The 27813-nt window shown below is 38.3% G+C and overlaps 1 pseudogene; it reads right to left on the bottom strand.

Moving 5' to 3' along the window:
* Positions 1–7110: 7110 nt before the first annotated feature.
* Positions 7111–13039, bottom strand: LOC144308907 (creatine kinase B-type pseudogene; annotated as a pseudogene).
* Between the last annotated feature and the right edge of the window lie 14774 nt (positions 13040–27813).

Here is a 27813-nt window from a genome sequence, read left to right as displayed (position 1 = left end):
TTAGATGGCAAATTATCTCCAAATTTGCATTTCTAGTACTTCAGCCATACATTGTAGCACATGGGCCATTAAGCACACTCAGCTGTGTGGCGGACAGGTGTCTTCTTCAGCTTTTCAGGCTTTCAGCTTAGCTGCTCTTGGGTGTTACTTGATGGTAACCATTCTTTTTTTAAAAATATTTTATTTATTTATTTATTTGAGAGAGGGAGATAGAGATAGAGCATGAGTGGGGAGGAGTTGGAGAAGCAAGCTCTCCTCTGACCAGGAATCTCGATGTGTGGCTTGATCCCAAGACCTTGGAATCATGACCTGAGCGGAAGGCAGATGCTTAACCTACTGAGCCACCCAGGCGCCCCCCCATGGTAACCATTTTTTTTAAAAAAATTGTTTTAAATTTATTTTTAGAGAGAGAGAAAGAGAGAGAGAGAGAGAGGAGTGAGAGGGGCAGAAGGAGAGGGAGAGAGAGAATCCCAAGTAGACTCTGCATAAGCATGGAGCCTGTTGTGGAGCTCGATCTCACCACCCTGAGATCATGACATTAGCTGAAATCAAGAGTCAGGCACTTAATTGATCTACCCAGGTGTTCCCCATGGTAACCATTTTTCTAAAAAGGTTTTAATTATTGAGAGAGTGAGAGAAAGGAGAAGAGGTAGAGAGAGAGGGAGAGAAAGAATCCCAAGTAAACTCTTAGGCTGAATATGGAGCCTGATGTGCGGCTTGATCTTGCCACCCTGAGATCATGACCTGAATTGAAATCAAGAGTCAGATGCTTAACTGACTGAGCCACGCAGGTGCCCCTCCATCATAACCATTTTTTAAAAATTTTTAAACTTTTATTTATTTATGATAGGCACACAGTGAGAGAGAGAGAGAGAGAGGCAGAGACACAGGCAGAGGGAGAAGCAGGCTCCATGCACCGGGAGCCTGACGTGGGATTCGATCCCGGATATCCAGGACCGCGCCCTGGGCCAAAGGCAGGCGCCAAACCGCTGCGCCACCCAGGGATCCCCCATAACCATTTTTAAGTGTAGAATTCAGTGGCATTAAATACATTCACATTGTTGTGTGACCATCACCACAATCCATCTTCAGAACTCATCTCATCTTGCATAACTGAAACTATACCCTCTAAAACACCAATTCCTTTCTTCCTCTAGCTTCTGGCAACTACCATTCTAATGAATTTGACTACTTTTGGTATCTCCTATAAGTGGAATCATACAGTATTTGTCCTTTTGTCATTGGTTTATTTTACTTAACATCATGTCTTTAAGGCTTATTCATATTGTAGCTTATGTCGGAATTTCCTTCCTTTTAATGGTTGAATAAGATTCCATTATATTACACACCATATTTTGTTTATCCATTCATCTGTTGATGAACACTTGGATTGCTTCCATCTTTTAGCTATTGTGAATAATGCTGCTTTGTGCACAAATGTACAAATACCTCTGAGTCCCTACTTTCATTTTTTTGGATATATTTTCAAATTAGTATTTTCATTTTCTTTGGGTAAATATCCAGTAATAGAAGTACTAGATCATATGGTAATTCTATTTTAAAGTTTTTTGGGGAAATGCCATATTGTTTTCTGTAGCAGCTGCACCATTTTACATTCCTACCAATAGTGCATTAGGGTTCCAGGTTCTTCACATCCTTGCCGACACTTGTTATTTTCTTTCTTTTTCACAAGAGGTTTATTCTTTTCTCTTTTGTTCAAAATAACAAACTATATATCATATCCTCCCTTTTGCTTCTGTCCTAAATTCACTATAATATTCAGTCTAATCCTAGGCACCCTGATTAGTGCCCTAATTGCCATAGTTAATTTTAAAAAACAGTTTTTTTTATCTGAACACACAGATTGTGCTTAATGCTTTGCAACCATTCCATTGATCGTAGTCTTTCTTCTCTGTGTTGTTGCAGTTGTTTTAAGTTTTTATTTTAATTTAGTATAGTTAATGCACAGTGTAATAGTTTCAGGTGTGAATTTAGTGACTCAACAATTCCATACATCACCTTGTGCTCATCACAAGTGCCCTCCTTACTCTCCTCACCTATTTCACCCACTCCTACACTTCCCTTCCAGTAACCATCAGTTTGGTCTCTATAGTTGAGAGTCTGTGTCTTGGTTTCTCTCTCTCTCTCTTTCCCTCTGCTTGTTTTATTTCTTAAATTGCACTTATTAGTGATATCATATGGCATTTGTCTTTTTCGACTGACTTCTTTCCCTTAGCAGTATTTATACTCTATAGCTTCATCCATGTCATTGCATCTTTTTTTTTTTTGATAGTAGTTATCCTAATGAGTATGAAGGGATATCTAATTATGGTTTCAACTTGCACTTCCCTGATAATTAGTGATGTTGAGCATCTATTCATGTGTTTACTGGTCATTTGTATATTTTCTTTGAGTAATGCCTTCTTTGCTTATTTTTAAATTGGATTGTTTGCTTTTGTTGTTGTTGAGTGGTAGAGGTTCTTTATATATTGTACATACTAAACCCTAATCAGATATATGATTTGCAAATATTTTGTGTCATTCCATGGATTGCCTTTTCATTGTATTGATTGTGTCCTTTAATGGCTCAGTTTTTAATTTTGACATAGTCTATTTTTTTCTTTTGTTGCCTATGCTTTTGGTGTTATATCCAATAAATCACTGCCAAATCCAATGTCATAATCTTATATTTTCTTCTAAGAGTTTTATAGTTCTAATTCTTACATCTGACCTATTTTGAATTAATTTTTGTATATGGCATAAGGTAAGAGTCTTATTTCATTCTTTGCATGTGAATATCTAGTTTTCCCAACATTATTTGTTGATCTAAACAGTGTCTTCTGAGGAAAAATTTTAATTTTTAAAAGATTTTATTTGTTTATTTGAGAGAGAGAGCACAAGCAGGGAGAGCAGCAGAGGGAGAGGGAGAAGCTCGCTCTCCTGCAGAGCAGAGAGCCCTATGTGGCTGAGCTGAAGACTGAGCCACCCAGGTGCCCAAAGAAAATTTTAATTTTGATGAAGTTTATCATTTTGTTCTTTTTTTGGATCATGCTTTTCACATCATATCTAAAGAATATTTTTAAATGTTTTATTTTTAAGTAATATCTACACCAAACATGGGGCTTGAACTTACAACCTGAGATCAAGAGTGGCATATTCTATCCACTGAGCCAGCCAGGTGCCCCTAAAGAATCTTTGCCTAACATAAGATTAAAAAGATTTTCTCTTATGTTTACTTTTATGAGTTTTATAGTTTTAGGTTTTACATTTAGGTCTATAGTCCATTTTGGGTTAATTTTGCATACGGTATAAGATATGATCCATAATCTTTTTTTTTCCATGTATAGTTACCCAATTATTCTAGCAGTTTGTGTTGAGAAGGCTATCCTTTCTCCATTGCATTACATTTGTGCTTTTGTCAAAACTCAGTTGTCTATATATGTGTGGGTTTATTCCTGGAGCTTCTGCTCCACTGTTGTATTTGTCTATCTTTATGCAAAATGACACTGTTTTGATTTCAGTAGCTTTATGCTAATTTTTTAAATCAGATAGTCTTAGTTCTTCAACTTTGTTCTTTTTCAGAGTTGTTTGGCTTTTGGGGGGGGTCTTTTGCATTTCCATATGCATTTTAGGATCAGCTTGCCTGTTTCTTTTTCTTTCTTTTTAAAATTTTATTTATTTATTTATTCATGAGAGAGAAAGGCAGAGATATAGGCAGAGGGAGAAGCAAGCTCCATGCAGGGAGCCTGATGCAGGACTTGATCTTAGGACTCAGGGATCATGCCCTGAGCCAAAGGCAGACACTTAACCACTGAGCCACCCAGGCGCCCCAGCTTGTCTGTTTCTACAAAAGAACCTGTTGGGATTGCATAAAATATGTAGATCACTGTTAAGGGAGAATTGACATCTTAGCAATATTGAGTCTTTGGCTCATGAACAAGATATATTCCTCCTTTAATTTAGGTCTTCAATTTTTCTCAATATTTTGTGATTTTCAATGTACACGTCTTTCACATTTATTCCCCAGAATTCTTCCTAAATATTTCATATATTTTTTGGCTGTTTATAAAATTCTTTTATTGTAGTTGAAATACAATGTTATATGAGTTTCAGGTGTACAACATAGTGATTCAAACTCTACATGTTATGTTATATTCACAAGTATAGCTACCATCTGTCAGCATACGATGCTATTACAATAACATTGACTATATTCCCTATGTTGTACCTTTCATCCACATGGCTTATTCATTCCATAACTGGAAGCCTGTACCTCCCACTCCCCTTCATCCATTTTGCCCATTGCCCCACTCTTCTTCCCTCTGGTAACCACTAGTTTGTTCTCTGTATTTATGTATCCGTTTCTGGATTACTTTCATTTAAAAAAATTATTTTAGATTCCACATATAAGTGAAATCATATGGCATTGGGTTTTTCTCTGTCTGACTTATTTCACTTAGCATAATATCCTCTAGGTCCATCCATGTTGTTGCAAATGACAAGATCTCATTCTTTTTTATGGCTGAATAATATTCCATCATATATACATACCACATCTTCTTTATTCATTCATCTATTGATGGACACTTAGGTTGCTTCCATATTTTGGTTATTGTAAATAATGCTGCAATAAACATAGGGGTGCAGGTATCTTTTCAAATTAGCGTATTCATTTTCTTCGGGTAAATATTCAGTAGTGGGATTCTTAGATCATATGTTATTTCTATTTTTACTTTTTGAGGAGTCTACATACTGTTTTCCACAGTGGTTGCACCAATTTAAAATCTCACCAACAGTGTATGAGAGCTTCCTTTTCTCCACATTCTTGCCAACACTTGTTATTTCTTGTCTTTTTAATACTAGCCATTCTGACAGGTGTAAGATGTGATATCTCACTATGGTTTTGATTTGCATTTCCCTGATGATTAGTGATGCTGAGCATCTTTTCATGTGATTGTTGGTCATATGCATGTCTTTGGAAAACTGTTTATTCAGGTCCTCTGCTTAAGTTTTAATAAAAAAAAATTTTGTGCTGAGTGTATTTCATATATATGTATTTTAAAGATTTTATTTATTTATTTATTATAGAGAGAGAAGGAGAGAGAGAGTGAGTGAGAGGAGGAACAGAGGCAGAGGGAAAGAGAGGCGGAAAGAATCTCAAGCAGACTCCACACTGAGTACAAAGCTGGCCATGGGGCTTGATCTCATGACCCCAAGATCATGACCTGAGCTGAAACCAAGAGTGGACACTTAGTCAACTGAGCCACCCAGGAGTCCCAAGTATATTTCATATTTTTGAAGGATTATACATGGTATTTTTAAAATTTCAATTTTCAGGGGTGCCTGGATGGCTCAGTCAGTTAAGCAGCTGCCTTTGGCTCAGGGCATGATCCCAGGTTCCTGGGACTGAATCCCACATTAGGCTTCCTGCTCAGCAGGGATCCTGCTTCTCCCTCTGTCCCTCCCCTAGTTCATGCTCTCTCGCTGGCTTTCTTTCTCTCTCTCAAATAAACAGATAAAAATCTTAGAAAATAATAAAAAAAATAAAATTAGGATTTTCAGCCATTTACTGATAGTGTATATAAATACAATAATTTCTGTATGTAGATATTAAATCTTGAAACTTTTCTAAACTTAGTTGTATAGCTATTTGTAGATTTCATTGGACTTCTACAAAAACAATCAAATCAGCTGTGAATAAAAGACAGTTTTACTTTTTCATTTTTAATCTGTACACTTCTATTTCCTTTCCTTGCCTTATTGTGGTGGGTGGAACTTCTAGTACCTTGTTGAATAAGAATGGTGAGTATAGGTGTACCAGGCTTTTTCTTGACCTTAGAAGAGAAGCATTCTGTCTTTAGTAATTAGGTTTGTTAGCTGTAGATTTTTTGTTTTGTATTTCCCTTTAGCAGCATGAGGTACCAAGTTTTTTTTCAGGTATGGAAGTTGGATTTTCTGTGTTTCTTCATCTACTGAGTTAATCACATGGTTTTTCTTTTTTCTGTTCTTTTTTCATTTAAATTAAATTAATTACATATAATATATTATTGTTTTCAGAAGTAGCAGTCTCCTTAATGTGCTCTCCTTAATGTCCATCACCCAGTTACCCCATCTACCCACCTACCTCCCCTCCGGTGACTCTCAGTTTGTTTCCTATAATTAAGAGTCTCTTATGCTTTGTCTCCCTCTCTGATTTTGTGTTGTTTAATTTTTTCCTTTCTTCCCTATGATCCTCTGTTTTGTATCTTAAATTCCACATATGAATGAGGTCATATGATAATCGACTTTCTCTGATTATTTCACATAGCATAATATCCTCTAGTTTCACTCATGTTGCAAATGGCAGGATTTCACTTTTTTAATTCATGAGTAATATATATACATATATATATCTCACCTCTCACATATATATAATATATAGTAATATAGTAATATATATATATCATCTTTATCTATTAATCTGTCAATGGACATTTGGGCTCTTTCCATAGTTTGGCTATTGTGGATATTGCTGCTATAAACATTGGGGTGCAGATGCCCCTTTGGAACACTATATTTGTATCTTTGGGGTTAATACCCGGTAGTGCAATTACTGGGTCATAGGGTAGCTCTATTTTCAACTTTTTGAGGAACCTCCATACTGTTTTCTAGAGTGGCTGTTGGTGTTTGTATCCCCATCAACAGTGTATGAGGGTTCCCTGTTCTCTGCATCCCTGCCAACATCTGTCATTTCCTGACTTGTTAATTTTAGCCATTTGGTGTGAGGTGGTATCTCATTGTGGTTTTGATTTGTATTTCCCTGATGCCAAGTGATGTTGAGCATTTCCTCATGTGTGTGTTGGCCATTTTTATGTTTTCTTTGGAGAAATGTCTGTTCACGTCTTCTGCCCATTTCTTAATTGGAATTTATTCTTTGGGCATTGAGTTTGATAAGTTCTTTATAGATCTTGGAGACTAGCCCTTTATCTGCTATGTCATTTGCAAATATCTCCTCCCATTCTGTTAGTTGTCTTTTGGATTTGTCAGCTGTTTCCTTTGCTGTGCAAAAGTTTTTTATCTTTTTTTTTTTTTTTTTGTAGTAGGCCGAAACTCTAGTTTATTTCAGCATCAGTAACATCTTAGCCATCACAAAAACAAACTCTACCAAGGGCGACAGAAGTCTCTATAGTGAGGCTAAGGGCTCAGCCTCCAAGTGGCAAACATCAGAGGGGTGCATGGCAAGCACTGCCCAGGCAATAAGTTAGGAAGCAGCGGGGCTGGTGGTGGTGGCAGATGCGGGCTGGGGCCTCACTTCTGGGCAGGCATGAGGTCATGGATGGCCTGGTCCTGCTCCAGCCGCTGCCCCATCTCGATGAGCAGCTTCACACCGTCCACCATCATCTGTACCAGCTCCACCTCTGAGAAGCCCAGGTGGTCTGTTGGAGACATCAAAGACTCCACCCACACCAGCTGTGTCCACACCACCTGTGCCTTGTTTCTGAAGCTGCAGCCGCTTGAGTACCTCCGGGAACTTCTCATGCTTGCCCAGGTGGGGCAGCTTGATATGCACACCTGCCTGCAGGCCTGTGCCCAGGTTGGATGGGCAGGTGAGGATGTAGCCCAGGTGAGGGTTCCACATGAATTCGTAATTCTTTGACTTGAAGAGTGTTTCAATCTGGGTGAGGCCGTTGCAGAACTAAGTGAACACCTCCTTCATGTTGCCCCCTTTCTGCATGGAGATGACCCGCAGGTGTCTTCCTCGACGATCTACACCAGGAAGGTCTTATTGTCATTGTGCCAGATGCCGCGGGCGTCCAGCCAGTCGTGGACAGGAGTCGAGGCCAAGAGCAGGGCGACACGGGCTTATCGAAGACGAAGTGGTCGTTGATGAGCTGCTGCTGCTCCCCCTCGGTCATGCTCTTGAGCGTGTAGTACTGGCCTGCCAGGTCGCTGTTCAGGATCGACAGAGCTTCCACTGCGAGCTTCTCAATGGCTCGGTGTTCCCCGCAGCTGCAGTGCGGGGGGAGGCAGAAGCCATGGATGCTGTGACCTGTGCGCACCCGCTAGCTCAGCACATAGTTGGGGTCCAGGTCGTCGCCGCCCTGCAGGTTGTTGGTGTTGAGGCCGGTCTTGTGCTTGTCGCTGGGCTTGTAGCTGCTGTGCCGGTCCTCGATGATGGGGTCAAGGTCAAAGAGATTGCTGCCTCAGTTTCCCTCTAGGATTTTGATGGATTCCTGTCTCACATTTAGATCTTTCACCCATTTTGAGTCTATTTTTGTTATGGTGTGAAGAAATGGTCCAGGTTCATTCTTCTGCATGTGGATGTCCAATTTTCCCAAAACCATTTGTTGAGGAGACTGTCTTTTTTCCATTGGATATTCTTTCCTGCTTTGTTGAAGATTAACTGACCATAGAGTTGAGGGTCCATTTCTGGGTTCTCTATTCTGTTCCATGGATCTATGTGTCTGTTTTTGTGCCAGTACCATACTGTCCTGATGATTATAACTTTGTAATACAGCTTGAAATCTGGAATTGTGATGCTTTCAGGTTTTTTCAACATTCCTTTGAATATTCCAGGTCTTTTCTGATTCCAAACAAATTTTAGAATTGTTTGTTCCAGATCTGTGAAAAATGCTGATGGTATTTTGATAGGGATTGCATTGAATGTGTAGATTGCTCTGGGTAGCATAGACATTTTAACAGTATTTGTTCTTCCAATCCATGAGCATGGAATGTTTTTCCATTTCTCTGTGTCTTCCTCAATTTCTTTCAGAAGTTTTCTATAGTTTTAAGATTACAGATCCTTTACCTCATCAGTGAGGTTTATTTCTAGGTATTTATGGTTTTGGGTGCAATTGTAAATGGGATTGACTCCTTGATTTATCTGTCTTTTGCCTTATTTTTGGTGTATAGAAATGCAGCTGACTTCTGTGCATTGATTTTGTATCCTGCCACTTTGCTGAATTCCTGTGAGTTCTAGCAATTTAGGGGTGGAGTCCACTGAGCTTTCTTTTGACTAGTTTTAGGTATGGTATCTTTTTCAAACTTTTACTTTTTAACTTATTTCTATATTTATATTTAAAGCATACTTCTCATAGGCAGCATAGAGTTGGTTCTTGCTTTTAAAATTCAATATGATGATTTCCACCTTTTAGGTGGTGTTTTGGCCATTTATATTTAATGTTGTTATTGATATGTTTAGGTTTAAGTTCATCGTGTAGCTGTTTGTTTTTTGTTTGTCCTATGTATACTTTGTTTTACTTTCCCGCGTTTCTTCTTTTTAGATCCTGATTTGTGTGATTCCATTTGTTCTTCTCCTTATTAGTTATAATTAATTATTATGTTATTTTAGTAGTTGCCATAGAGTTGATGGTAGATATCTTTAATTCATCCCAATGTACCTGTAAGGATGTCTTACCACTTCACATGTAATATAAAACTAAAGCCAATATACTTCCATTTCTCCACCCCTGGCTTTTGTGCTATTGTCACAAATTTTATTCTTCCAGATGTTATAAACCCTACAATATTGTTATTTTTATACTTTAAATTCTCTTTTAAAGAGATTTAAATATAATATATTCTTACTCATGCAGTTACCACTTCTGGTACTTTTCATGCCTATAGCTCCAGATTTTTGTAAGATATCATTTTCTTTCTATCCGAAGAACTTCCTTTAATATTTCTTGTATTGTAAGTCTGTTGGACAGTGAATTCATTCAGCTTTTTTGTGTCCAAATAGTCTTTATTATGACTTTGTCTTTGAAAGATACTTTTCCCTGATATAGAATTCAACTAAAGAGGTTTTGTCTTTCAGTAGTATAAAAATTTTATTTCCTTGTCTTCCAGTATATTGTATTGTTTCCAATGAGAAATCTCATACCATTTTAATTTTTCCTCTCTATACTTAAGGGTTTTTGTCTAGTTATGTTTAGATTTTGTCTTATTTTTGAGCAATTTGGTTACAATGCATTTTTTTAATTTATGTTTTTGTGATTTGAGTTCATTGAGCTTCTTGGATCTGTAGGTTATGGTTTTTATCTCATTTGCAAAGTTTTGGCCATTGCTTCTTCAAATATTTTTTCTCTTTTCCTGATCTCCTCCAGGGACTCCAATTATCAATGTTAGGTTGCTTGAAGTTGTTCCACAGCTCACCGATGTTTTTCTCTTTCATTTTTTGGATTATTGTTTTCTCTATGTGTTTCAATTTGGATGGTTTCTGTCTCTTCAAGTTCACTACTCTTTTCTTTTCTATTGTCTAGTATGCTTTTTACTCTTCTAGTGTATTGATTCAAATCAGATGTTGTTTTCAACTGTAGAAGTTCAATTTTGATATTTTAAAAGTATCATTCTTCTATTTACTTTTGTGAGCATATGGAATACAGTTAATAAACATTTAATACTCTTCTCTGCTAATTCAGAGTCTGTGCCAGGGTCAGTCAGTTTTATTTGAATGCTATCATTATGGATTGTGTTTTCTGTCTTTTCATATGCCTGGTAATCTTTTATTAACTACCGGATTCACATTGTAAATATAACTTTTTTGATTGCTGTTTTTTTTTTAATTTAAACTTCTTGAGCTTTGTTCTTTGATGCAGTTAAGTTATTCAGATAGTTTGGTACTGTTCACGCTTTTAGGATTTGGTAGAAAGATCCAGAGCAGTGCTCAGTCTAGGGATTATTATTTTCTACTACCGAGATAAGACTTTTATGGGGTACCCTGCCAATGTTCTGTGAATTATAAGCTTTTGTAGTTTGGCTGATATTAGTGGCCAGTGTCCCAAGCCCTGTGTAAACACTAGTTACTGTTCTGTCTAATCTTTTCTGATAGTTCTTTTGAAAGCCTTGGGTAGTTTCCTCACATGCATAATGATAGTCTGCTAAATTCTCAAGGGGGGGCTTTACTAATTGTTGACATTCTTCTTTGTGCAGTCCTGTTATCACGGGTACTCTTTATATACAAATTCATGACGTCTTGGTCTTAGACTTTCAGTTTCATCTCCTAAATGCAGGAAGTCTGCTGAACTCTGTCTTGGCTCCCTTTCCTTGTGCTTTGGGATGGAAATTATTTCAAGGCAGTTAGCTAAGGCAATCTTAATGCTCACCCAGTTTGTTTCCCATCTCTCAGGGATCACTATCCTTGGTTGCTTACTGTCTAGTTCTTTAAAACTTATTTCATGTATTTTCTTGAATTTTGGTTGCTTCCAGTTAGAAGGAAAATACTATCCTTGTTGCCCTATCTTGATTGGAAATGGATGTTGAGGAGTTCATATATTGTAGATCAAGACTGGTATCAAATGTGTGGTTTGAAACTCTTTACTCCCATTCTGCAAGTCTTCTTTCCTTATCCCCCATAGTGTTGTTTCAAGCCAAGAAATTCTTTTTATTAAAAAAATTTAAATTTATTTAAAAAAATTTTTACTTAAGTACATTTTGCCAACATATAGTATAATACCCAGTGCTCATCTCATCACGTGCCCTCCTTAATACCCATCACCCAGTTACTCTATCTCCCCACTCACCTCCCCTTCTGAAACCCTTTGTTTGTTTCCTGGAGTTAGGAGTCTCTTATGGTTTGTCTTCCTCTCTAATTTTTCCTCACTCAGTTTCTGCCCCTTGCCTTATGGTCCCTTTCACTATTTCTTATATTCCACACATGAATGAAACCATATGATCATTTTATTTCTCCAATTGACTTATTTCACTCAGCATAATACCCTCTAGTTCCATCCACATTGATATAAATGGTAAGTATTCATCCCTTCTGATGGCTGAGTAATATTCCATTGTGTGTGTGTGTGTGTGTGTGTGTGTGAATCACATATTCTTTATTTGTTCATCTTTCTAAGGACATCCACAGTTTGCTGTTGTGGACATTGCTGCTATGAATATTGGGGTGCAGGCATTCCATCCTTTCACAACATCTGTATCTTTGGGATAAATACCCAGTAGTGCAATTCCTGGGTCATAGGGTAGCTCTATTTTTAACGTATTCAGGAACCTCCACACTATTTTCCAGAGTGGCTGCTCCAGCTTGCATTCCAACCAACACTGCAAGAGGGTTTCCACATTCTCCACATCCTGGCCAACATTTGTTGTTTCCTATCTTATTAATTTTAGCCATTCTCACCAGTGTAAAGTGGTATCTCATTGTGGTTTTGATTTGTATTTCCCTGGTGGCAAGTGATGTGAAGCATTTTTCACAGCCGTTGGCCATGTGTAGGTCTTCTTTGGCGAAATGTCTGTTCATGTCTTTTGCCCATTTCCTCACTCGATTGTTTGTTTTTTTGGTGTTGAGATTAAGTTTTTTATAGATTTTGGATACTAGCCTTTTATCTGATATGTCATTTGCGAATATTCTCCCATCTGAAGGTTGCCTTTTAGTTTTATTGACTGTTTCCTTTGCTATGCAGAAGCTTTTTATCTTGATGAAGTCCCAATAGTTCATTATTGCTTTTATTTTTCTTGCCTTTATAGACATGTCTGGCAAGAAGTTGCTGTGGCTAAGGTCAGTGTTCTCCTCTAGCATTTTGATGGATTCCTGTGTCACATTTATTTATTTATTTTTTTTTAAAGATTTTATTTATTTATTTATTTATTCATGATAGTCACAGAGAGAGAGAGAGATGCAGAGACACAGGCAGAGGGAGAAGCAGGCTCCATGCACCGGGAGCCCGATGCGGGACTCGATCCCGGGTCTCCAGGATCGCACCCTGGGCCAAAGGCAGGCGCCAAACCGCTGCGCCACCCAGGGATCCCCCTGTGTCACATTTAGATCTTTCATCCATTTTGAGTTTATCTTTGTGTATGGTGTAAGTGAATGGTACAGTTTCATTCTTCTGCAGATGGCTGTCAAATTTTTCCAACACCATTTATTGAAGAGACTGTCTTTTTCCCATTGGCTATTCTTTCCTGCTTTGTTCAAGATGAGTTGACCATAGAGCTGAGGGTCCATTTCTGGGTTCTCTATTCTGTTCCAATGATCTATGTGTCTCTTTTTGTGCCAGTACCAGGCTGTCTTGAAGATTTCAGCATTGTAATACAACTTGAAGTCAGGCATTGTGATGCCCCCAGTTTAGGTTTTCTTTTTCAACATTCCTCTGGCTATTCAGGGTCTTTTGTGGTTTCATACAAATCTTAGGATTATTTGTTCCAACTCCATGAGAAAAGACCATAGTATTTTGATAGGGATTGCATTGAATGTGTAGATTGCTCTGGGTAGCGTAGACATTTTCATAATATCTATTCTTCCAATCCATAAGCATATGATGTTTTCCCATCTCTTTGTGTCATCCTCAATTTCTTTCAGAAGTGTTCTGTAGTTTTTAGGGTATAGATTCTTTACCTCTTTGGTTAGGTTTATTCCTAGGTATCTTATGCTTTTGGGTGCAATTGTAAATGGGATTGACTCCTTAAATTCTCTTTCCTCAGTCTCATTGTTAGTGTATAGAAATGCCACTGACTTCTGGGCATTGATTCTGTATCCTGCCACATTGCTGCATTGCTATATAACTTCTTGCAACTTTGGGGTAGAGTCTTTGGGGGTCTTCCATATATAGTATCACGTCATCTGGGAAGAGGGAGAGTTTGACTTCTCCTTTGCTAATTTGAATGTCTTTTATTTCTTTTTGTTGTCTGATTGCTGATGCTAGGACTTCTATTACTATGTTGAACAACAGTGTGGAGAGTCGGAATCCCTGTAGTGTTCCTGACCTTAGGGGAAAAACTCTCAGCATTTCCCTATTGAAATGGTATTCACTGTGGGCTTTTTGTAGATGGCTTTTATGATACTGAAGTATGTTCCCTCTATCCCTATACTTTGAAGAGTTTTAATCAGGAAAGGATGCTGTATTTTGTTAAATGCTTTTTCTGCATCAGTTGAGAGGATCATATGGTTCTTGTCTTTGATTTCTTTTTTAATTGGAGTTCAATTTGCCAACATGTAGCATAAAACCCAGTGCTTGCTCATCCCAAGTGCCCCCCTCATTGCCCATCACCCAGTCACCCCAACCCCCCGCCCACTTCCCCTTCCACTACCCCTTGTTTATTTCCCAGAGTTAGGTATCTCTCATGTTTTGTCACCCTCGCTGATATTTTCATTCATTTTCTCTCCTTTCCCTTTACTCCCTTTCACTAATTTTTATATTCCCCAAATGAATGAGACCATATAATGTTTGTCCTTTTCCGAGGGATCTGGAGGGTATTATGCTGAGTGAAATAAGTCTTTGCTTTTTTTAATCCATTATCAGGTATATTGGTATGTAATTCTCCTTTTTGATGTGGTCTTTGTCTGATCTGGGGATCAAGGTAATGCTGGCCTCATAGAATAAGTTTATAAATTTTCATTCCATTTCTAATCTTTGAAACAGCTTTAGTAGAATACGTATTATTTCTTCTTTAAATATTTGGTAGAATTTTCCTGGGAAGCCTTCTGGCCCTGGAGGCTTGTTTCTTGGGAGGTTTTTGGTGACTGCTTCAATTTCCTTGCTGATTATGGGTCTGTTCAGGTTTTCTATTTCTTCCTGTTTCAGTTTTGGTAATTTTTTAAAAAAGATTTTATTTATTTATTCATGAGAGACACAGAGAGAGAGAGGGGCAGAGACACAGGCAGAGGGAGAAACAAGCTCCATGCAGGGAGCCCAATGTGGGACTCGATCCTGGGACTCCAGGATCATGCCCTGGGCTGAAGGCAGGTGCTAAGCTGCTGAGCCACCCAGGGATCCCCCCAGTTTTGGTAATTTATAAATTTCCAGGAATTCATCCATTTCTTCCAGATTGTCTAATTTGTTGGCCTATATTTGCTCATAATACATTCTTAAAATCATTTGTATTTCCTTGTTGTTGGTTGTGATCTCTCCTCTTTCAGTCATGATCTTATTAATTTGAATGTTTGCTCTCTTTTTTAAAAAAAATAAGTCTGGCTAGGGGTTTATCTATCTTACTAATTATTTCAAAGAACCAGCTGCTAGTTTTTGTTGATCTGTTCTACAGTTCTTCTGGTCTCTATCTCATTGAGTTCTGCTCGAATCTTTATTATTTCTCTTCTCCTGCTTGGTTTAGGCTTTATTTGTTCTTCTTTCTCCAGTTCCTTTAGATGTAAGGTTAGCTTGTGTATTTGAGATTTTTCCCATTTTTTGAGAGAGGTTTGTATTGAAATGTACTTCCCTCTTACGACCATCTTTGCTGTATCCCAAAGATTTTGAGCAGTTGTGCTTTCATTTTTGTTAGTTTGCATTACTCTTTTTAATTTATCTGTAATTCCCTGGTTGACTCAACCATTCTTTAGTAGGATGCTCTTTAACCTCCAAGTGTTTGAGTTCCTTCCAAATTTCTTCTTGTGATTGAGATCTAGTTTCAAAGTATTGTGGTCTGAAAATATGCATGGAATAATCCCAATCTTTTGGTACCATTTGAGATCTGATTTGTGACCCAGTATGTGGTTTATTCTGCTTAACATTCCTTGTACAGTTGAGACGAATGTGTATTCTGTTGCATTTGGATGGAATGTTCTGTATATATCTGTGAAGTCCATCTGGTTCAGTGTGTCATTCAAAAAGCCCTTTTGTTTTGTTGATCTTTTGCTTAGAAGATCTGTCTTTTGCTTAGAGTGGAGTGTTGAAGTCTCCTACATTAATAGTAGGAGATTATTATTAATACATTAATATTAATGTATTATTATCAATGTGTTTCTTTACTTTGGTTATTAATTGGTTGATATAATTGCCTGCTTCCACACTGGGGACATAAATATTCATAATTTTAAGGTCTTCTTGTTGGATAGACCCTTTAAGTATGATATAGTTCCTTCTTCATCTCTTACTACAGTTTTTGGTTTAAAATCTAATCTATCTCATATGAGGATTGCTACCCCAGCTTTCTTTTGAGGTCCGTGCAAATGCACGGTAAATGGTTCTCCACCCCTAATTTTCAGTCTGAAGGTGTCCTTAGGTCTAAAATGAGTCTCTTGTTGACAACATATGGGTGGGTCTTGTTTGCCTGTGTTTTTTCTGGAGCATTTAGCCTATTTATTATGTTCAGAGTAACTACTGAAGGATATGAATTTAGTTTCATTGTCTGATAGCCTGTGTTTTTTCTGGAGCATTTAGCCTATTTATTATGTTTAGAGTAACTATTGAAGGATATGAATTTAGTGTTATTGTATTACATGTAGAGTCCCTGTTTCTTCAGATTTTCTCCGTTTCTTCGGATTCCCTCTTTGCTTACAGGATCCTCCTTAATATTTTTTTGCAGGGCTAGCTTGCTGGTCACATATTCTTTCAGTTCTGTCTGTTCTGGAAGCTCTTTATCTCTCTCTCCTTCCATTATGAATGACAGCTTTGCTGTATAATGTAAATGTATTCTTGGCTGCATGGTTTTCTCACTTAGTACCCTGAATATTTCATGCCAGCCCTTTCTGGCTTGCCAGGTCTCTGTGGATAGGTCTGCTTTTAATCTAATATTTTCCCACTGAATGTTAGGAATCTCTTGTCTTAAACTGCTTTCAGGATTTTTTCTTAATCTCTGAAATTTGCTAGCTTCACTATTACATATCAGGGTGTTGATCAGTTTTTGTTGATTTTGAGAGGTGTCCTCTCTATCTCTTGGATATGAATGCCTGTTTCCTTCTCCAGATTAGGGAAGATCTCAGCTATGATTTGATCTAATAGATCTTTGGTTCTCTCTCTCTCCCTCAGTCTCTCTCTCTCTCCCCCAGAGAGGAATTCCAATAATACAGATGTTATTTTTTTCAAACTATTACTGATTTCTTGGAGCCTCTCCTTGTGGGCTCTTAGTTGTTTTTCTCTCTTTTCCTCATCTTCCTTCCTTTTCATCAACTTGTTTTCTATGTCACTTATTCTCTCTTCTGCCTCCTTTACCCTAGCTGTTAGAGCATCCAGTTTAGACTTCATCTCAGTTAGAGTATTTTTAATTTTGGCCTGATTAGATCTAATTTCTACACTAAGACATTTTCTAGTCTTTTGTGCTTCTTTCAAGCCCAAGTAGCAACTTTATAATTGTAATCCTGAACTCTATCCCCAACATTTTACTTAAATCCATATCTATTACATCAGTGGCAGAGAGTATTACCTCTGGTTCTTTCTTTTGTGGTGCATTCCTCCTTTTCGTCATTTTGTCTAATGCAGAATGGCTATGAAAGTGAGCAGAGTCAAAAATATCTACCATGACCTAAGCAAAATACACACTAGACAATTCCAAAGAGGTCAGGGACCAGAACATAAAAAAAAAAGACAAAGTAAAAGAAAAACAATTTTTAAAAGGGAGGGAGGGAAATGGTGGGGGAGAGTGATAATAATCTCACAGAGTGCGCCAAGACAATGATCCACTTGGTTTTGAGTGTATTTTGTTCTGTATGTTGGAAGGTACTAAATTCCAAAAGAAAAACTTATATATATACAAAAATAAAATTGAACACAGTGAAAGAAAGCCAAAAATGAAGAATATAACGTGATTATAAAATATGAATGTGAAAAAAGAAAAAGCTTAAAAACAGAGTTGATAAAATATAATAGTTAAGATGGGATGAAAGTAAGAACATTGGAAAATTTTAACCTGAAAGATAAAGGAATCATAAGAAAAAACCTTGATTTCTATATACCATTTTTGCCTAGTCCTGGAGTTTTCCAGTGCTGCTTGGTCAGTAAACTTGCTTTTCCCCTAATCTTTCAGCTGGTCTCCTGGAGGAAGGTCCTACTGTGCTGATTCTCAGGTGTTTGTGCCCGGGTAGAGTTGCATCACTCTTTGCCAGGGGGCTGGGCTCAGTGTCAACTGTTTGCCCTGTGAGGTCTTTGTTCCCTGAAGGCTTTCCATGCCTCTCTTGTGGGCAAAAGGAAAAAAAATGACAGCACCCCAGCCCTGGCCCAGAGCTGAGAGATCCCAGTGTGTGCCAAACTCTGCAGACTCCTATGGTGCCCACTCACTCAGATCCTCCTAGGAGGCAGACAGTGGGGTGGGGGACATTGATTTGTGCAATTTGTGGGGCTGGCATGGAGAGCTTTTGTAGCCTGTGTAACCACCCACTCTGCCCTTCTCAGAGGAAGTGAAGGGTTACCCCACTTCTGTCCATTGCAGGGCCCTAACATGGAGAGCATTCACCTGGAGGGAGTGTGTACTCGCTTCACCTCTCCCAGAGGAAGGTGGATGGTTGCCCTATTCCTGTCCTTTGCAGGGACCCAACAAGGATAGCAGTCACCTCATCTGTCTGTGGTTTATGATTTAGGGCACAACAAGCTGAGCCTTTTCCCATGCTCACTAACCTTTTAGGTCAATTCCCCACTCCAGTGCTTGGGAATTCTGCCAGTTCAGGCACCCCTGTTCTTTCTGTTTCTCAGGGAATATTGATACCCCACTGTCCCTCCTGTGATTCTTCCCTGTTTCACAAATGATCACCTTTCAGGCAAGAAAGTCTTGCCCAGGAGCAGATTTCTTAAGGTCCTGATTTTGAGCTCCAGGTCTGTATCACTTTCCTGCAGCTGGCTTACAAAGACTCCCTCCCCTTGCCATTTATCTTCCAATATATCCCCTCCATTTCTCTTCTCCACACTCCTACCTTGCAAAAAATGGTCACTTTTCTATTTGTAGAGTTCCAACCATTCTTTCTTTACATCTCAGGCTGAATTCATAGGTGTTCAGGGTGGTTTGATAGTTATCTAGCTAAATTTAGGGAATCAGATGAAATGAGGACCCCAACTCTTCTGCCAACTTGTCCCTCTCTGAATCGCTAAATTCTACTTCTGAAACTAGTATTACACTATATGCTAATTAACTAGAATTTGAATAAAAACTTAAAACATAAAAAATTTCCAAAACATTATTAAAAGAGGCAATACCTAAGTTTGGGCTTCCCTGTAGCCTCTAAAGAGATAATGGCCTCTCTTTCATGGCCAAAATAACCCAGAAGTTGTCCATTGTCTTGGGAATTACCAGCTCTACTCCACGTGGAGATATGAATTACTCAGGGAAAGTTGAAAAAAATTAACCATACTCTTTAGAAAATTTTGGGAAAATTTTGCAAGAAACTCATGAAAGTTGGTTTGAGTTCCTTCCCATAGCCCTGCTGAGAATAAGAATGGCACTGAAGGGTAGCATTAAACTAAGGCCTTTTGAGTTAATTTATAGAAGGCCCTTTTTATCCACTACCACATGGTTCAATGAGGAAACTAATCAAGTCCTAAAGTATACTGTTCATCTGAGCAAAGTACAATGGGCCATACAAGAATATGGGAATAAGGTGTTTCCATCTCCAATAAATTATAGCTATTCTGGGACTATAGCACCAGGGACTAAAAAAATGGAAGCTGGAATCTCCAGAAGAGCAATTTAGACCCAAATGGGAAGGATCCTATCAAGTTTTACTTAGTACCCCTACAGTTGTAAAACTAAAGGAAGTAACAAGCTGGGTGCACTTACTGTCTATTGTGAGCCCCACAGGATCCAATAGAAGAGACACACACCTATACCAGCAAACCTGTAGAAAACCTATAGTTGCTGCTTTGAAGGATGAGTAGGTAAAGGATCAATGAAGCTTTTAAAGTAATTTATTTTTCTGGGGTTTCTCCCTACATAGTTATCTCTAGGAAAACCAGATGGCCCCAACTCATTTTTGCAGTGGGCTCAACATTATGCAGAGAGCGTATAGAAAAGTTCTTGCTGGATTTGTGGCTTCCTCCCTTGGTGGATTTCTCCACTACAAGGTATGGATTGGCATTATTTATACCAATATAAAAAAGATATGATAGGGGCACATGGGTGGCTCAGTTGGTTAAGCACTTGCCTTCAACTCGGGTCATGATTCTAGGGTCCTGGGATCTAGCCCCAAGTTTTGCTCCCTGCCCACCAGGGAGCCTGCTTCTCCCTCTCCCTCTGCCCTCCACTCATGCTCTCTCTCACACTCTCTGTCTCAAATAAATAAAATCTTTTAAAAAAGATATGATATACCAGCCAGATGCCAACACATAGAAAGAAATCTCTAATATTAATAAAAATGTTTCTTGTTGGCCCATGATAAATACTACATGGAATTCTCCAGACCATAAAAGATCTTTGTTATATCCTTAGATAATTAAAATCATGACTCAATATGCCAATTCCAAAATTTATTTTCTTTTTAAAGATTTTATTTATTCGAGAGAGAGAGAGAAAAAAAGAGAGAGAGGCAGAGACACAGGCAGAGACAGAAGCAGGCTCCATGCAGGGAGCCTGACGTGGGACTCAATCCCAGGTCTTCAAGATTAGGCCCTGGGCTGAAGGCAGCCCTAAACTGCTGAGCCACCCGGGCTGCCCTGCCAATTCCAAAATTAATGATAAAAAAGCCTTGTGGGGAACAGCTAAACCCAATAATATGGGATATACTAAGGATGGCTATTTTCAAACTTATGTGGCTTACTCCTACTGTAGGTAAAGTAAATCAAAAGGCCCTTTTGTGTTGGGAACAAAAAAATCATACTTGTGATATCAGTTGTAATAGTACTCATGAATTAGAATGGCTTTCCCCAGAAACTTGCATCCATACTATTGTTTTATGAGCAACCGATTGGTTTGCTACCAATCGGGTGAGATGACCAGGCATCAGATCACTAGCACACAGTGGAACTCAATGGCTATGTGGGACCTATTTGTGGCCATGGCTAACCCCTGGATGGATAGAGCACTGTACCCTAGGTTATCCCTGGGTGCAAGGGAGATGGAATAAAGAAATATCTATGTTGCAAATTATCCCCATCTACTTTATCAGTGGATGTGGTCAGTCTTTCATTTGTATGATAACCTGCTAACTATTTTTATGCCCAAAATGGGAATAGAAAACAGAATCAGGCATGTGGAGGCCTTAATGAACAATACCAGACAAGCCTTTAATGATACTATACTTGGGTTCTCCTTGTTAACCTCTGAAGTTGCACTAATGAGAAAGCCTATATTATAAAACAGGATGGCCTTGGAGATAACAGGAAGTCAAGGAGGAACTTCTGCATTATTAAGACTGAGTGTTGTGTATATATATCCCAGAAAACTCAGCTAATGTAGCCAAAGGTTTAACAGACATGCATATCTTTTTTTTATATACTGGAGTTCAATTTGCCAACATATAGCATAACACCCAGTGCTCATCCCGCCAAGTTGTCCCCCTCAGTGCCCATCACCCAGTCACCCCAACCCCCCACCCACCTCCCTTTCCACCACCCCTTATTCATTTCACAGAGTTAGGTCAGACATGCGTATCTAAATTAAAGCAATGTCTGATTCCTCTAGTTCCCTCAATATTTGAATTTCTTCCTGGTTTAGCAAATATGGATGGTCATGGTGGAAAAAAACTTTTTACTAGTAATAATAATAATTATGCTAGGTCCTCTTTTTTGTTCTAGGGGCTATTATTTCTGCATATTCTGCATAACTATATTTGACAAATTAGCTGAATGGGTGCTCTCTAGGAAGCATCCTAGTCCTATGATGAGGTCTCATGCACACCTCTAAGTCAGTCTACAACTAGGACCCTTCATTTATCAGATAGCTCAGGATTCTTATGTCTCTCAACAGGCAGGGTCTACAATCCCTTGAAGAAGTTACAGAAGATGAGACCTTCACACTCCTTAAGAATAAGGATGATAAAAATCCCAAGGTGGGGGGTGGGTAGATGAGTTAGGGAAACAGAAAGGGTTCCATAAAGAACTGTTTTTTTTTCTCCTTAACTGCTTCTTTCTGTTCTTGCTATGACCTGTATCCTGCATTATACATACTTAGAGTACTGATTATGTATGTCTTTGTAAAGGTCAAGGGGTTTAATGATTTCTTTGGAGTCTTCTAGCACAATAGATAACATCTAAGGAGTGAATGGGCTCTTTCCATAATCTGGCTATTGTTGATGATGCTGCTATAAACATCAGGGTGCATGTACCCTCTCAAATCCATACTTTTGTATCATTTAAATACAAATACCTAGTAGTGCAATTGCTAGGTCTTAAGGACAGTTCCATGTTTGACTTTTTTGAAGAAACTCCATACTGTGTTCCTGAGTGGCTACACCAGTTTGCATCTCACCAATAGTGTAAGAGCGTCCCCCTTTCTCCATATCCTCACCAATACCTGTTGATTCTTGTGTAAATTTTAGCCATTCTGACAGGTGTGAGGTGATTTCTCTTTGTAGTTTTCATATGTATTTCCCTGATGATGAGTGATGTTGAATATCTTTTCATATGTCTGTTAGCCCTCTGGATGTCTTCTTGGGAAAAATGTGTACTCATATCCTCTGCCCACTTCTTTTTTTGTATGAATTATATAATATTAAATATTTAGATAAGCTAAATATCTTTTAAAAAATTTATTTTATTTAAATTAAATTAATTAACATAGAATGTATTATTAGTTTCAGAAGTAGAGTTCAGTGCTTCGTCAGTTACATATAACACCCAGTGCTCATTATATCACATGTATCCTAAATGCCCATCACCAAATTACCCCATCGCCCTACCAACCTCTCCTCCAGCAACCCTCAGTTTGTTTTCTATAGTTAAGAGTCTCCTATGGTTTGTCTCCCTCTCTGATATTTTCTTATTTTATTTTCCCCATCCCTTTCTCTATGATCCTGTTTTGTTTCTTATATTCTACATATGAGTGAAATCGTACGATGATTGTCTTTCTCTAACTTTTTTTTGTATATTTTTTATTGGCGTTCGATTTGCCAACATATAGTATAACACCCAGTGCTCATCCCTTAGCACCCAGTACTAACCCCCTCAGTGCCCATCACCCAGTCACCCCATCCCCCCGCCCACTTCCCCTTCTACTATCCCTTGCTAGTTTCCCAGAGTTAGGAGTCTCTCATGTTTTGTCACCCTCTCTGATTTTTCCCACTCATTTTCTCTCCTTTACCGTATGATCCCTTTCACTATTTTTTTATATTTCCCATATGATTGACTTATTTTGCTTAACATAATACCCTCTAGCTCCATCCATGTCGTTGCAAATGATAAGATTTTATTCTGATGGCTGAGTAATGTTTGATTGTATATATATGCCACATCTTCTTTATCCATTCATCTGTCGATTGACATCTGGGCTCTTTCCATAGTTTGGCTATTGTGGACATTGCTGCTATAAACATTGGAGTGCAGGTGCCCCTTCAGATCATTATGTCTGTATCCTTTGGGTAAATATCTAGTAGTGCAATTGCTGGGGTGTAGCGTAGCTCTATTTTTAAATTTTTGAGGAGCCTCCATAATGTTTTCCACAGTGGCTGCACCAGTTTGCATTCCAACCAACAGTGCAAGAGTTATCCTTTCTCCACATCCTTGCCAACACTTGTTGTTTCTTGTGTTTTTTTTTTTTTTTATTTAGCCATTCTGAAAGGTGTGAGGTGATATCTCATTGTAGTTTGATTTGAATTTCTCTGATGGCAAGAGATGAAGAACAGTCTTTCATGTCTGTTGGCCATCTGTATGTCTTCATTGGAAAAAATCTCTATTCATATCTTCTGCCCATTTTTTTAATTGGGAGTATTTGGTTTTTGGGTGTTGAGTATTATCAGTTCTTCATAGATTTTGGAAACTAACCCTTTATTGGATATGTCATTTGCAAATATCTTCTCCCATTCCATAGGCTGCCTTTTAGCTTTGTAGATTGTTTCCTTTGGCGTGCAGAAGCTTTTTATTTTGATGTTGTCCCAATATTTTACTTTTGGTTTTGTTTCCATTGCCTCAGGAGATATATCTTGAAAAGTCAACGAGGTTACTGCCTGTGTTCTCTTATAGGATTTTTCTGTTTTTAGGTTTCAGATTTAGACTTTTAATCCATTTTGAATTTATTTTTGTGTATGGTATAAGAAAGTGGTCTAGTTTCATTCTTTTGTATGTGGCTATCCAGTTTTCCCCAATACTGTTTGTTGAAGAGACTGTTGGTTTTGCATTAGATATTGGATATTCTTTCCTGCTTTGTACAAGATTAATTGACCACATAATTGCGGTTTTGTTTCTGTGCCCTCTATTATGTTCCATTGATCTATGTGCCTATTTATGTACCAGTACTATACTGTTTTAATTACTGCAGGTTTGAAATATAATTTGAAGTCCAGAATTGTGGTGCCTACAGCTTTGCTTTTCTTTTTCAAGGTTGCTTTGGCTATTTGGGTCTTCTGTTTGTGGTTCAAAGCAAATTAGAATTGTTTGTTCTTATTCTGTGAAAATGCTGATGGTATTTTGATAAGGATTACAATAATGTGTAGATTGTTTGGGCATTTTAATATTTGTTCTTCCAATCCATGACCATAGTATGACTTTCTTTTTTTTTTTAATTTTTATTTATTTATGATAGTCACACACAGAGAGAGAGAGAGGGGCAGAGACACAGGCAGAGGGAGAAGCAGGCTCCATGCCGGGAGCCCGACGTGGGATTCGATCCCGGGTCTCCAGGATCACGCCCTGGGCCAAAGGCAGGAGCCAAACCGCTGCGCCACCCAGGGATCCCTGTCTTTCTATTTCTTTGTATCACCTTCAATTTCTTTCTTGTTTCTATATTGTCTATTTCTGCTCTAATCTCTGTCATTTCCCTTCTGCTGGCTTTAGGCTTTGTTTGCTGTTCCTTTTCTAGCTCCTTGAGGCGTAAGGTTAGGTTGTTTGAGACTTTTCTTGCTTCTCAAGGTAGGCCTGTATTGCAATATACTTCCATCTTATGTCTGCCTTTGCTACATCCCAAAGGTTTTGGACTGTCATGTTTTCATTTTGATTTGCTTCCGTGTATTTTTGAAAATTCTTCTCTAATGTCCTGGTTAACCCATTCATTCTTTAGTAGGGTTTTCTTTAACCTCCATGTATTTGTAGGCTTCCAAAATTTTTTCTTGTAGTTGACTTCAAGTTTCATAGCATTGTGGTCTGAAAATATGAATGGTATGATATCATTATTTTCATACTTGTTGAGGCCTGATTTATTATAACCCAGTATGTGATCTATTCTGGAGGATGTTCCATGTGCACTTGAAAAGAATGTGTATTCTCCTGCTTTAGGATGAAGTGTTCTGAGTATCTTTTAAGTACATCTGGTCCAGTGTGTCTTTCAAAGCCATTTTTAGTTTGTTGATTTTCTGCTTAGATCATCTGTCCATTGCTGCTGTAAGTGGGGTGTTAAAGTCCCCTATTGCTATTATTATCAATGAGTTTCTTTATGTTCCTTATTAATAGATTTATATATTTGGATGCTCCCAAATTAGAGGCACAAATATTTACAATTGTTAGTTCTTTTTTTAAAAAAAGATTTTTTATTTATCCATTTGAGAGAGAAAGAGAGAGAGAGAGAGAGCATAAGTGGGGAGCATCAGAGGGAGAGGGAGAAGCAGACTCCCTGCTGAGCAGGGTACCTGATATGTCACTTAATCCCAGGACGCTGGGATCATGACTTGAACTGAAGGCAGATGGTTCACCAACTGAGCCACCTACAAACCCACAGTTGTTAGTTTTTGATGAATAGTCCCCTTAATTATGATGTAGTGTCCTTAATCTCTTGTTACAGTCCTTGGTTTAAAATCTAGATTGTCTGATATACGTTAAGTATGGCTACTCCAGCTTTCTTTTGATATTCATTAGTATGATAGATGGTTCTCCATCTCCTCACTTTCAATCTATAGATGTCTTTAGGCAGCATATAAGTGGGTCTTGTTTTTTAATTCATCCTGATACTCTATGTTTTTTGATTAGAGCATTTAGTCCATTTACATTCATAGTGATTATTGGAAGGTACGAATTTAGTGCTATTCTGTTACTTGTAGAATTGGTGTTTCTGGTGATGTTCTTTCTTCCTTTCTAGTCTTTGTTATTTTTGGTCTTTTTTTTCTCCACTTAAGGAGTCCTCCTTAAAATTTCTTACAGGAGTGATTTAGTGGTCACAAACCCCTTTAGTTTTTGTTTGTCTGGGAAACTCTTTATCTCTCCTTTTTTTCTGAATGACAGTCTTGCTGGATAAAGAATTTTTGCTGCATATTTTCCCAATTCAGCACATTAAATATTTCTTTCCATTTCTTTCTGATCTGCAGTATGTCAGTGGACAGATCTGCTGTGAATCTGGTCTGTCTCCCCTTGTAGGTTAAGGACTTTTTTCCTTGCTGCTTTCAGGATTTTTACCTTGTCTGTATTTTGTGAATTTGACTGATATAACTTGGAAATGTTCAGCTTTTGTTGAATTTAGAACATATTAAAATCCATTTATGAAACACCCACAACTAACATCATCCTTAATGGAGAAAACCTTAGAGCTTTCGCCCTAAGGTCAAGAATGAGACAAGGATGTCCTCTCTCACCACTTCTATTCAAGATAGTACTGAAAGTACTAGCCATAATCAGATGGCAAATAGAAATATAAGGCACTCAAATCAGTAAGGAAAAATAAAACTCTCACTATTTTCAGATGAATTGTACTAAATATAGAAAACCCAAAAGACTCCACAAAAAATTGCTAGAATTCATACACAAGTTCAGCAAAGTTGTAGGATACAAAATCAAATTACAGAAATTTGATGCACTTCTATACACTAATAATGAGGCAGTAGAAAGAGAAATTAAAAAACAATCCCTTCTATAACTGCACCCAAAATAATAAGATATCTAGGAATGAACCTAACCAAAGATGTGAAAGATCTATATGGTGCAAAGTATAAAACACTGATGAAAGAAATTGAAGATGGGGTAGGAGTTAAGATGGTGGAGGATTAGGGGGACTCTAAGCTTGTCTCATTCCTCAAATACAGTTAGATAGTTGTCAAACTATTCTGAACACTAAAGAAATCAATCAGAGGTCTGCGAGAACAAAAGCTTCAAGTCTACAAGTAGAAAAGTGACCACCTTTTGGAAGGTAGGAGGTGCAGGCACTTGAATTCAGGGAGATACAGCTATGGATATGGTGGCAGATAGGGAGACTGTTTACGGAGGTTACTGCAAAGTTTAATAAGCAGCAGAGTGCAAAATTGGAACTTTTAGTATTCTGCCACCATGGAGGATGTGCCTGGCTTAAAAGTGCTTTCATGGCAAAGTGGAACAGAATTCTAGGAGTGACTCCATGGTCTGAGGATCCCCTAGGTCACAAGAAGAATGGGTGGTGCCTAAGTGTTCCAACTTTTCCGGGCATGGGAGCATGGAAGCCAGGTGAGAACAGTGAGTCTAGGTGTTGGCTTTTTGCTGTTTTGCCAAAGTGTCCTGTGGCCACTTCCCTGGGACAGGCCAGAAATTGGGAGAGTGTGGAGAGACCCTCCCAGGCGGAACAGCATGGGTCACACCATAGGAGTCCCCAAAATTTGGAGTTTTGAAACTCAGTTGCATGCCTGAGATAAAAAGCTTGGGTACAGGCAGGGTGAACACAGGGTTGTAATGGAAACCAGAGACACAAGAGTGATTTCTCTTCTGTGAGGGCTCACTGAAGAGTAGCGGGGTGCAAAATGTCAGTTCCAAGGCTAGAGAGCCGGATTTTGCTATATTCATCCCATCTATCAGGGAGGAAAGCCTTCTGGGAGCAAAACAGTGCCACCTAGTGGAGTCTAGACCCTCTTACACCAAGCCCTGGCTCCCTGCACCCTGGAGGCTCATTTCCACTAGGGCAAGTCCACCTGAGAATCAGCAAAACAGGCCCCTCTCCCAGAAGACCATCACAAACAACTCCCTCGCACAAAGGTTCCTGCTCGTAGAGGGCTGCAGAGCTTCAGCTCTAGGGTAAAATCGTATCTAGCTTCTTCGTGGGTTTATTCTTTATTTTCTTCTTATTATTTTTCATATATTTTCTTACTTTTTTCAATTCTTTTAAAAATTTTTATTATTTTTTTCTCATTTTTATTTTTTTAAAGATTTT

The sequence above is a fragment of the Canis aureus genome, chromosome X (genome assembly GCF_053574225.1).
Source record: "Canis aureus isolate CA01 chromosome X, VMU_Caureus_v.1.0, whole genome shotgun sequence".
NCBI classification, from domain to species: domain Eukaryota; kingdom Metazoa; phylum Chordata; class Mammalia; order Carnivora; family Canidae; genus Canis; species Canis aureus.
The sequence above is the reverse complement of the archived record's forward strand: the minus strand, read 5'-3'. Positions and strand labels throughout refer to the sequence as shown.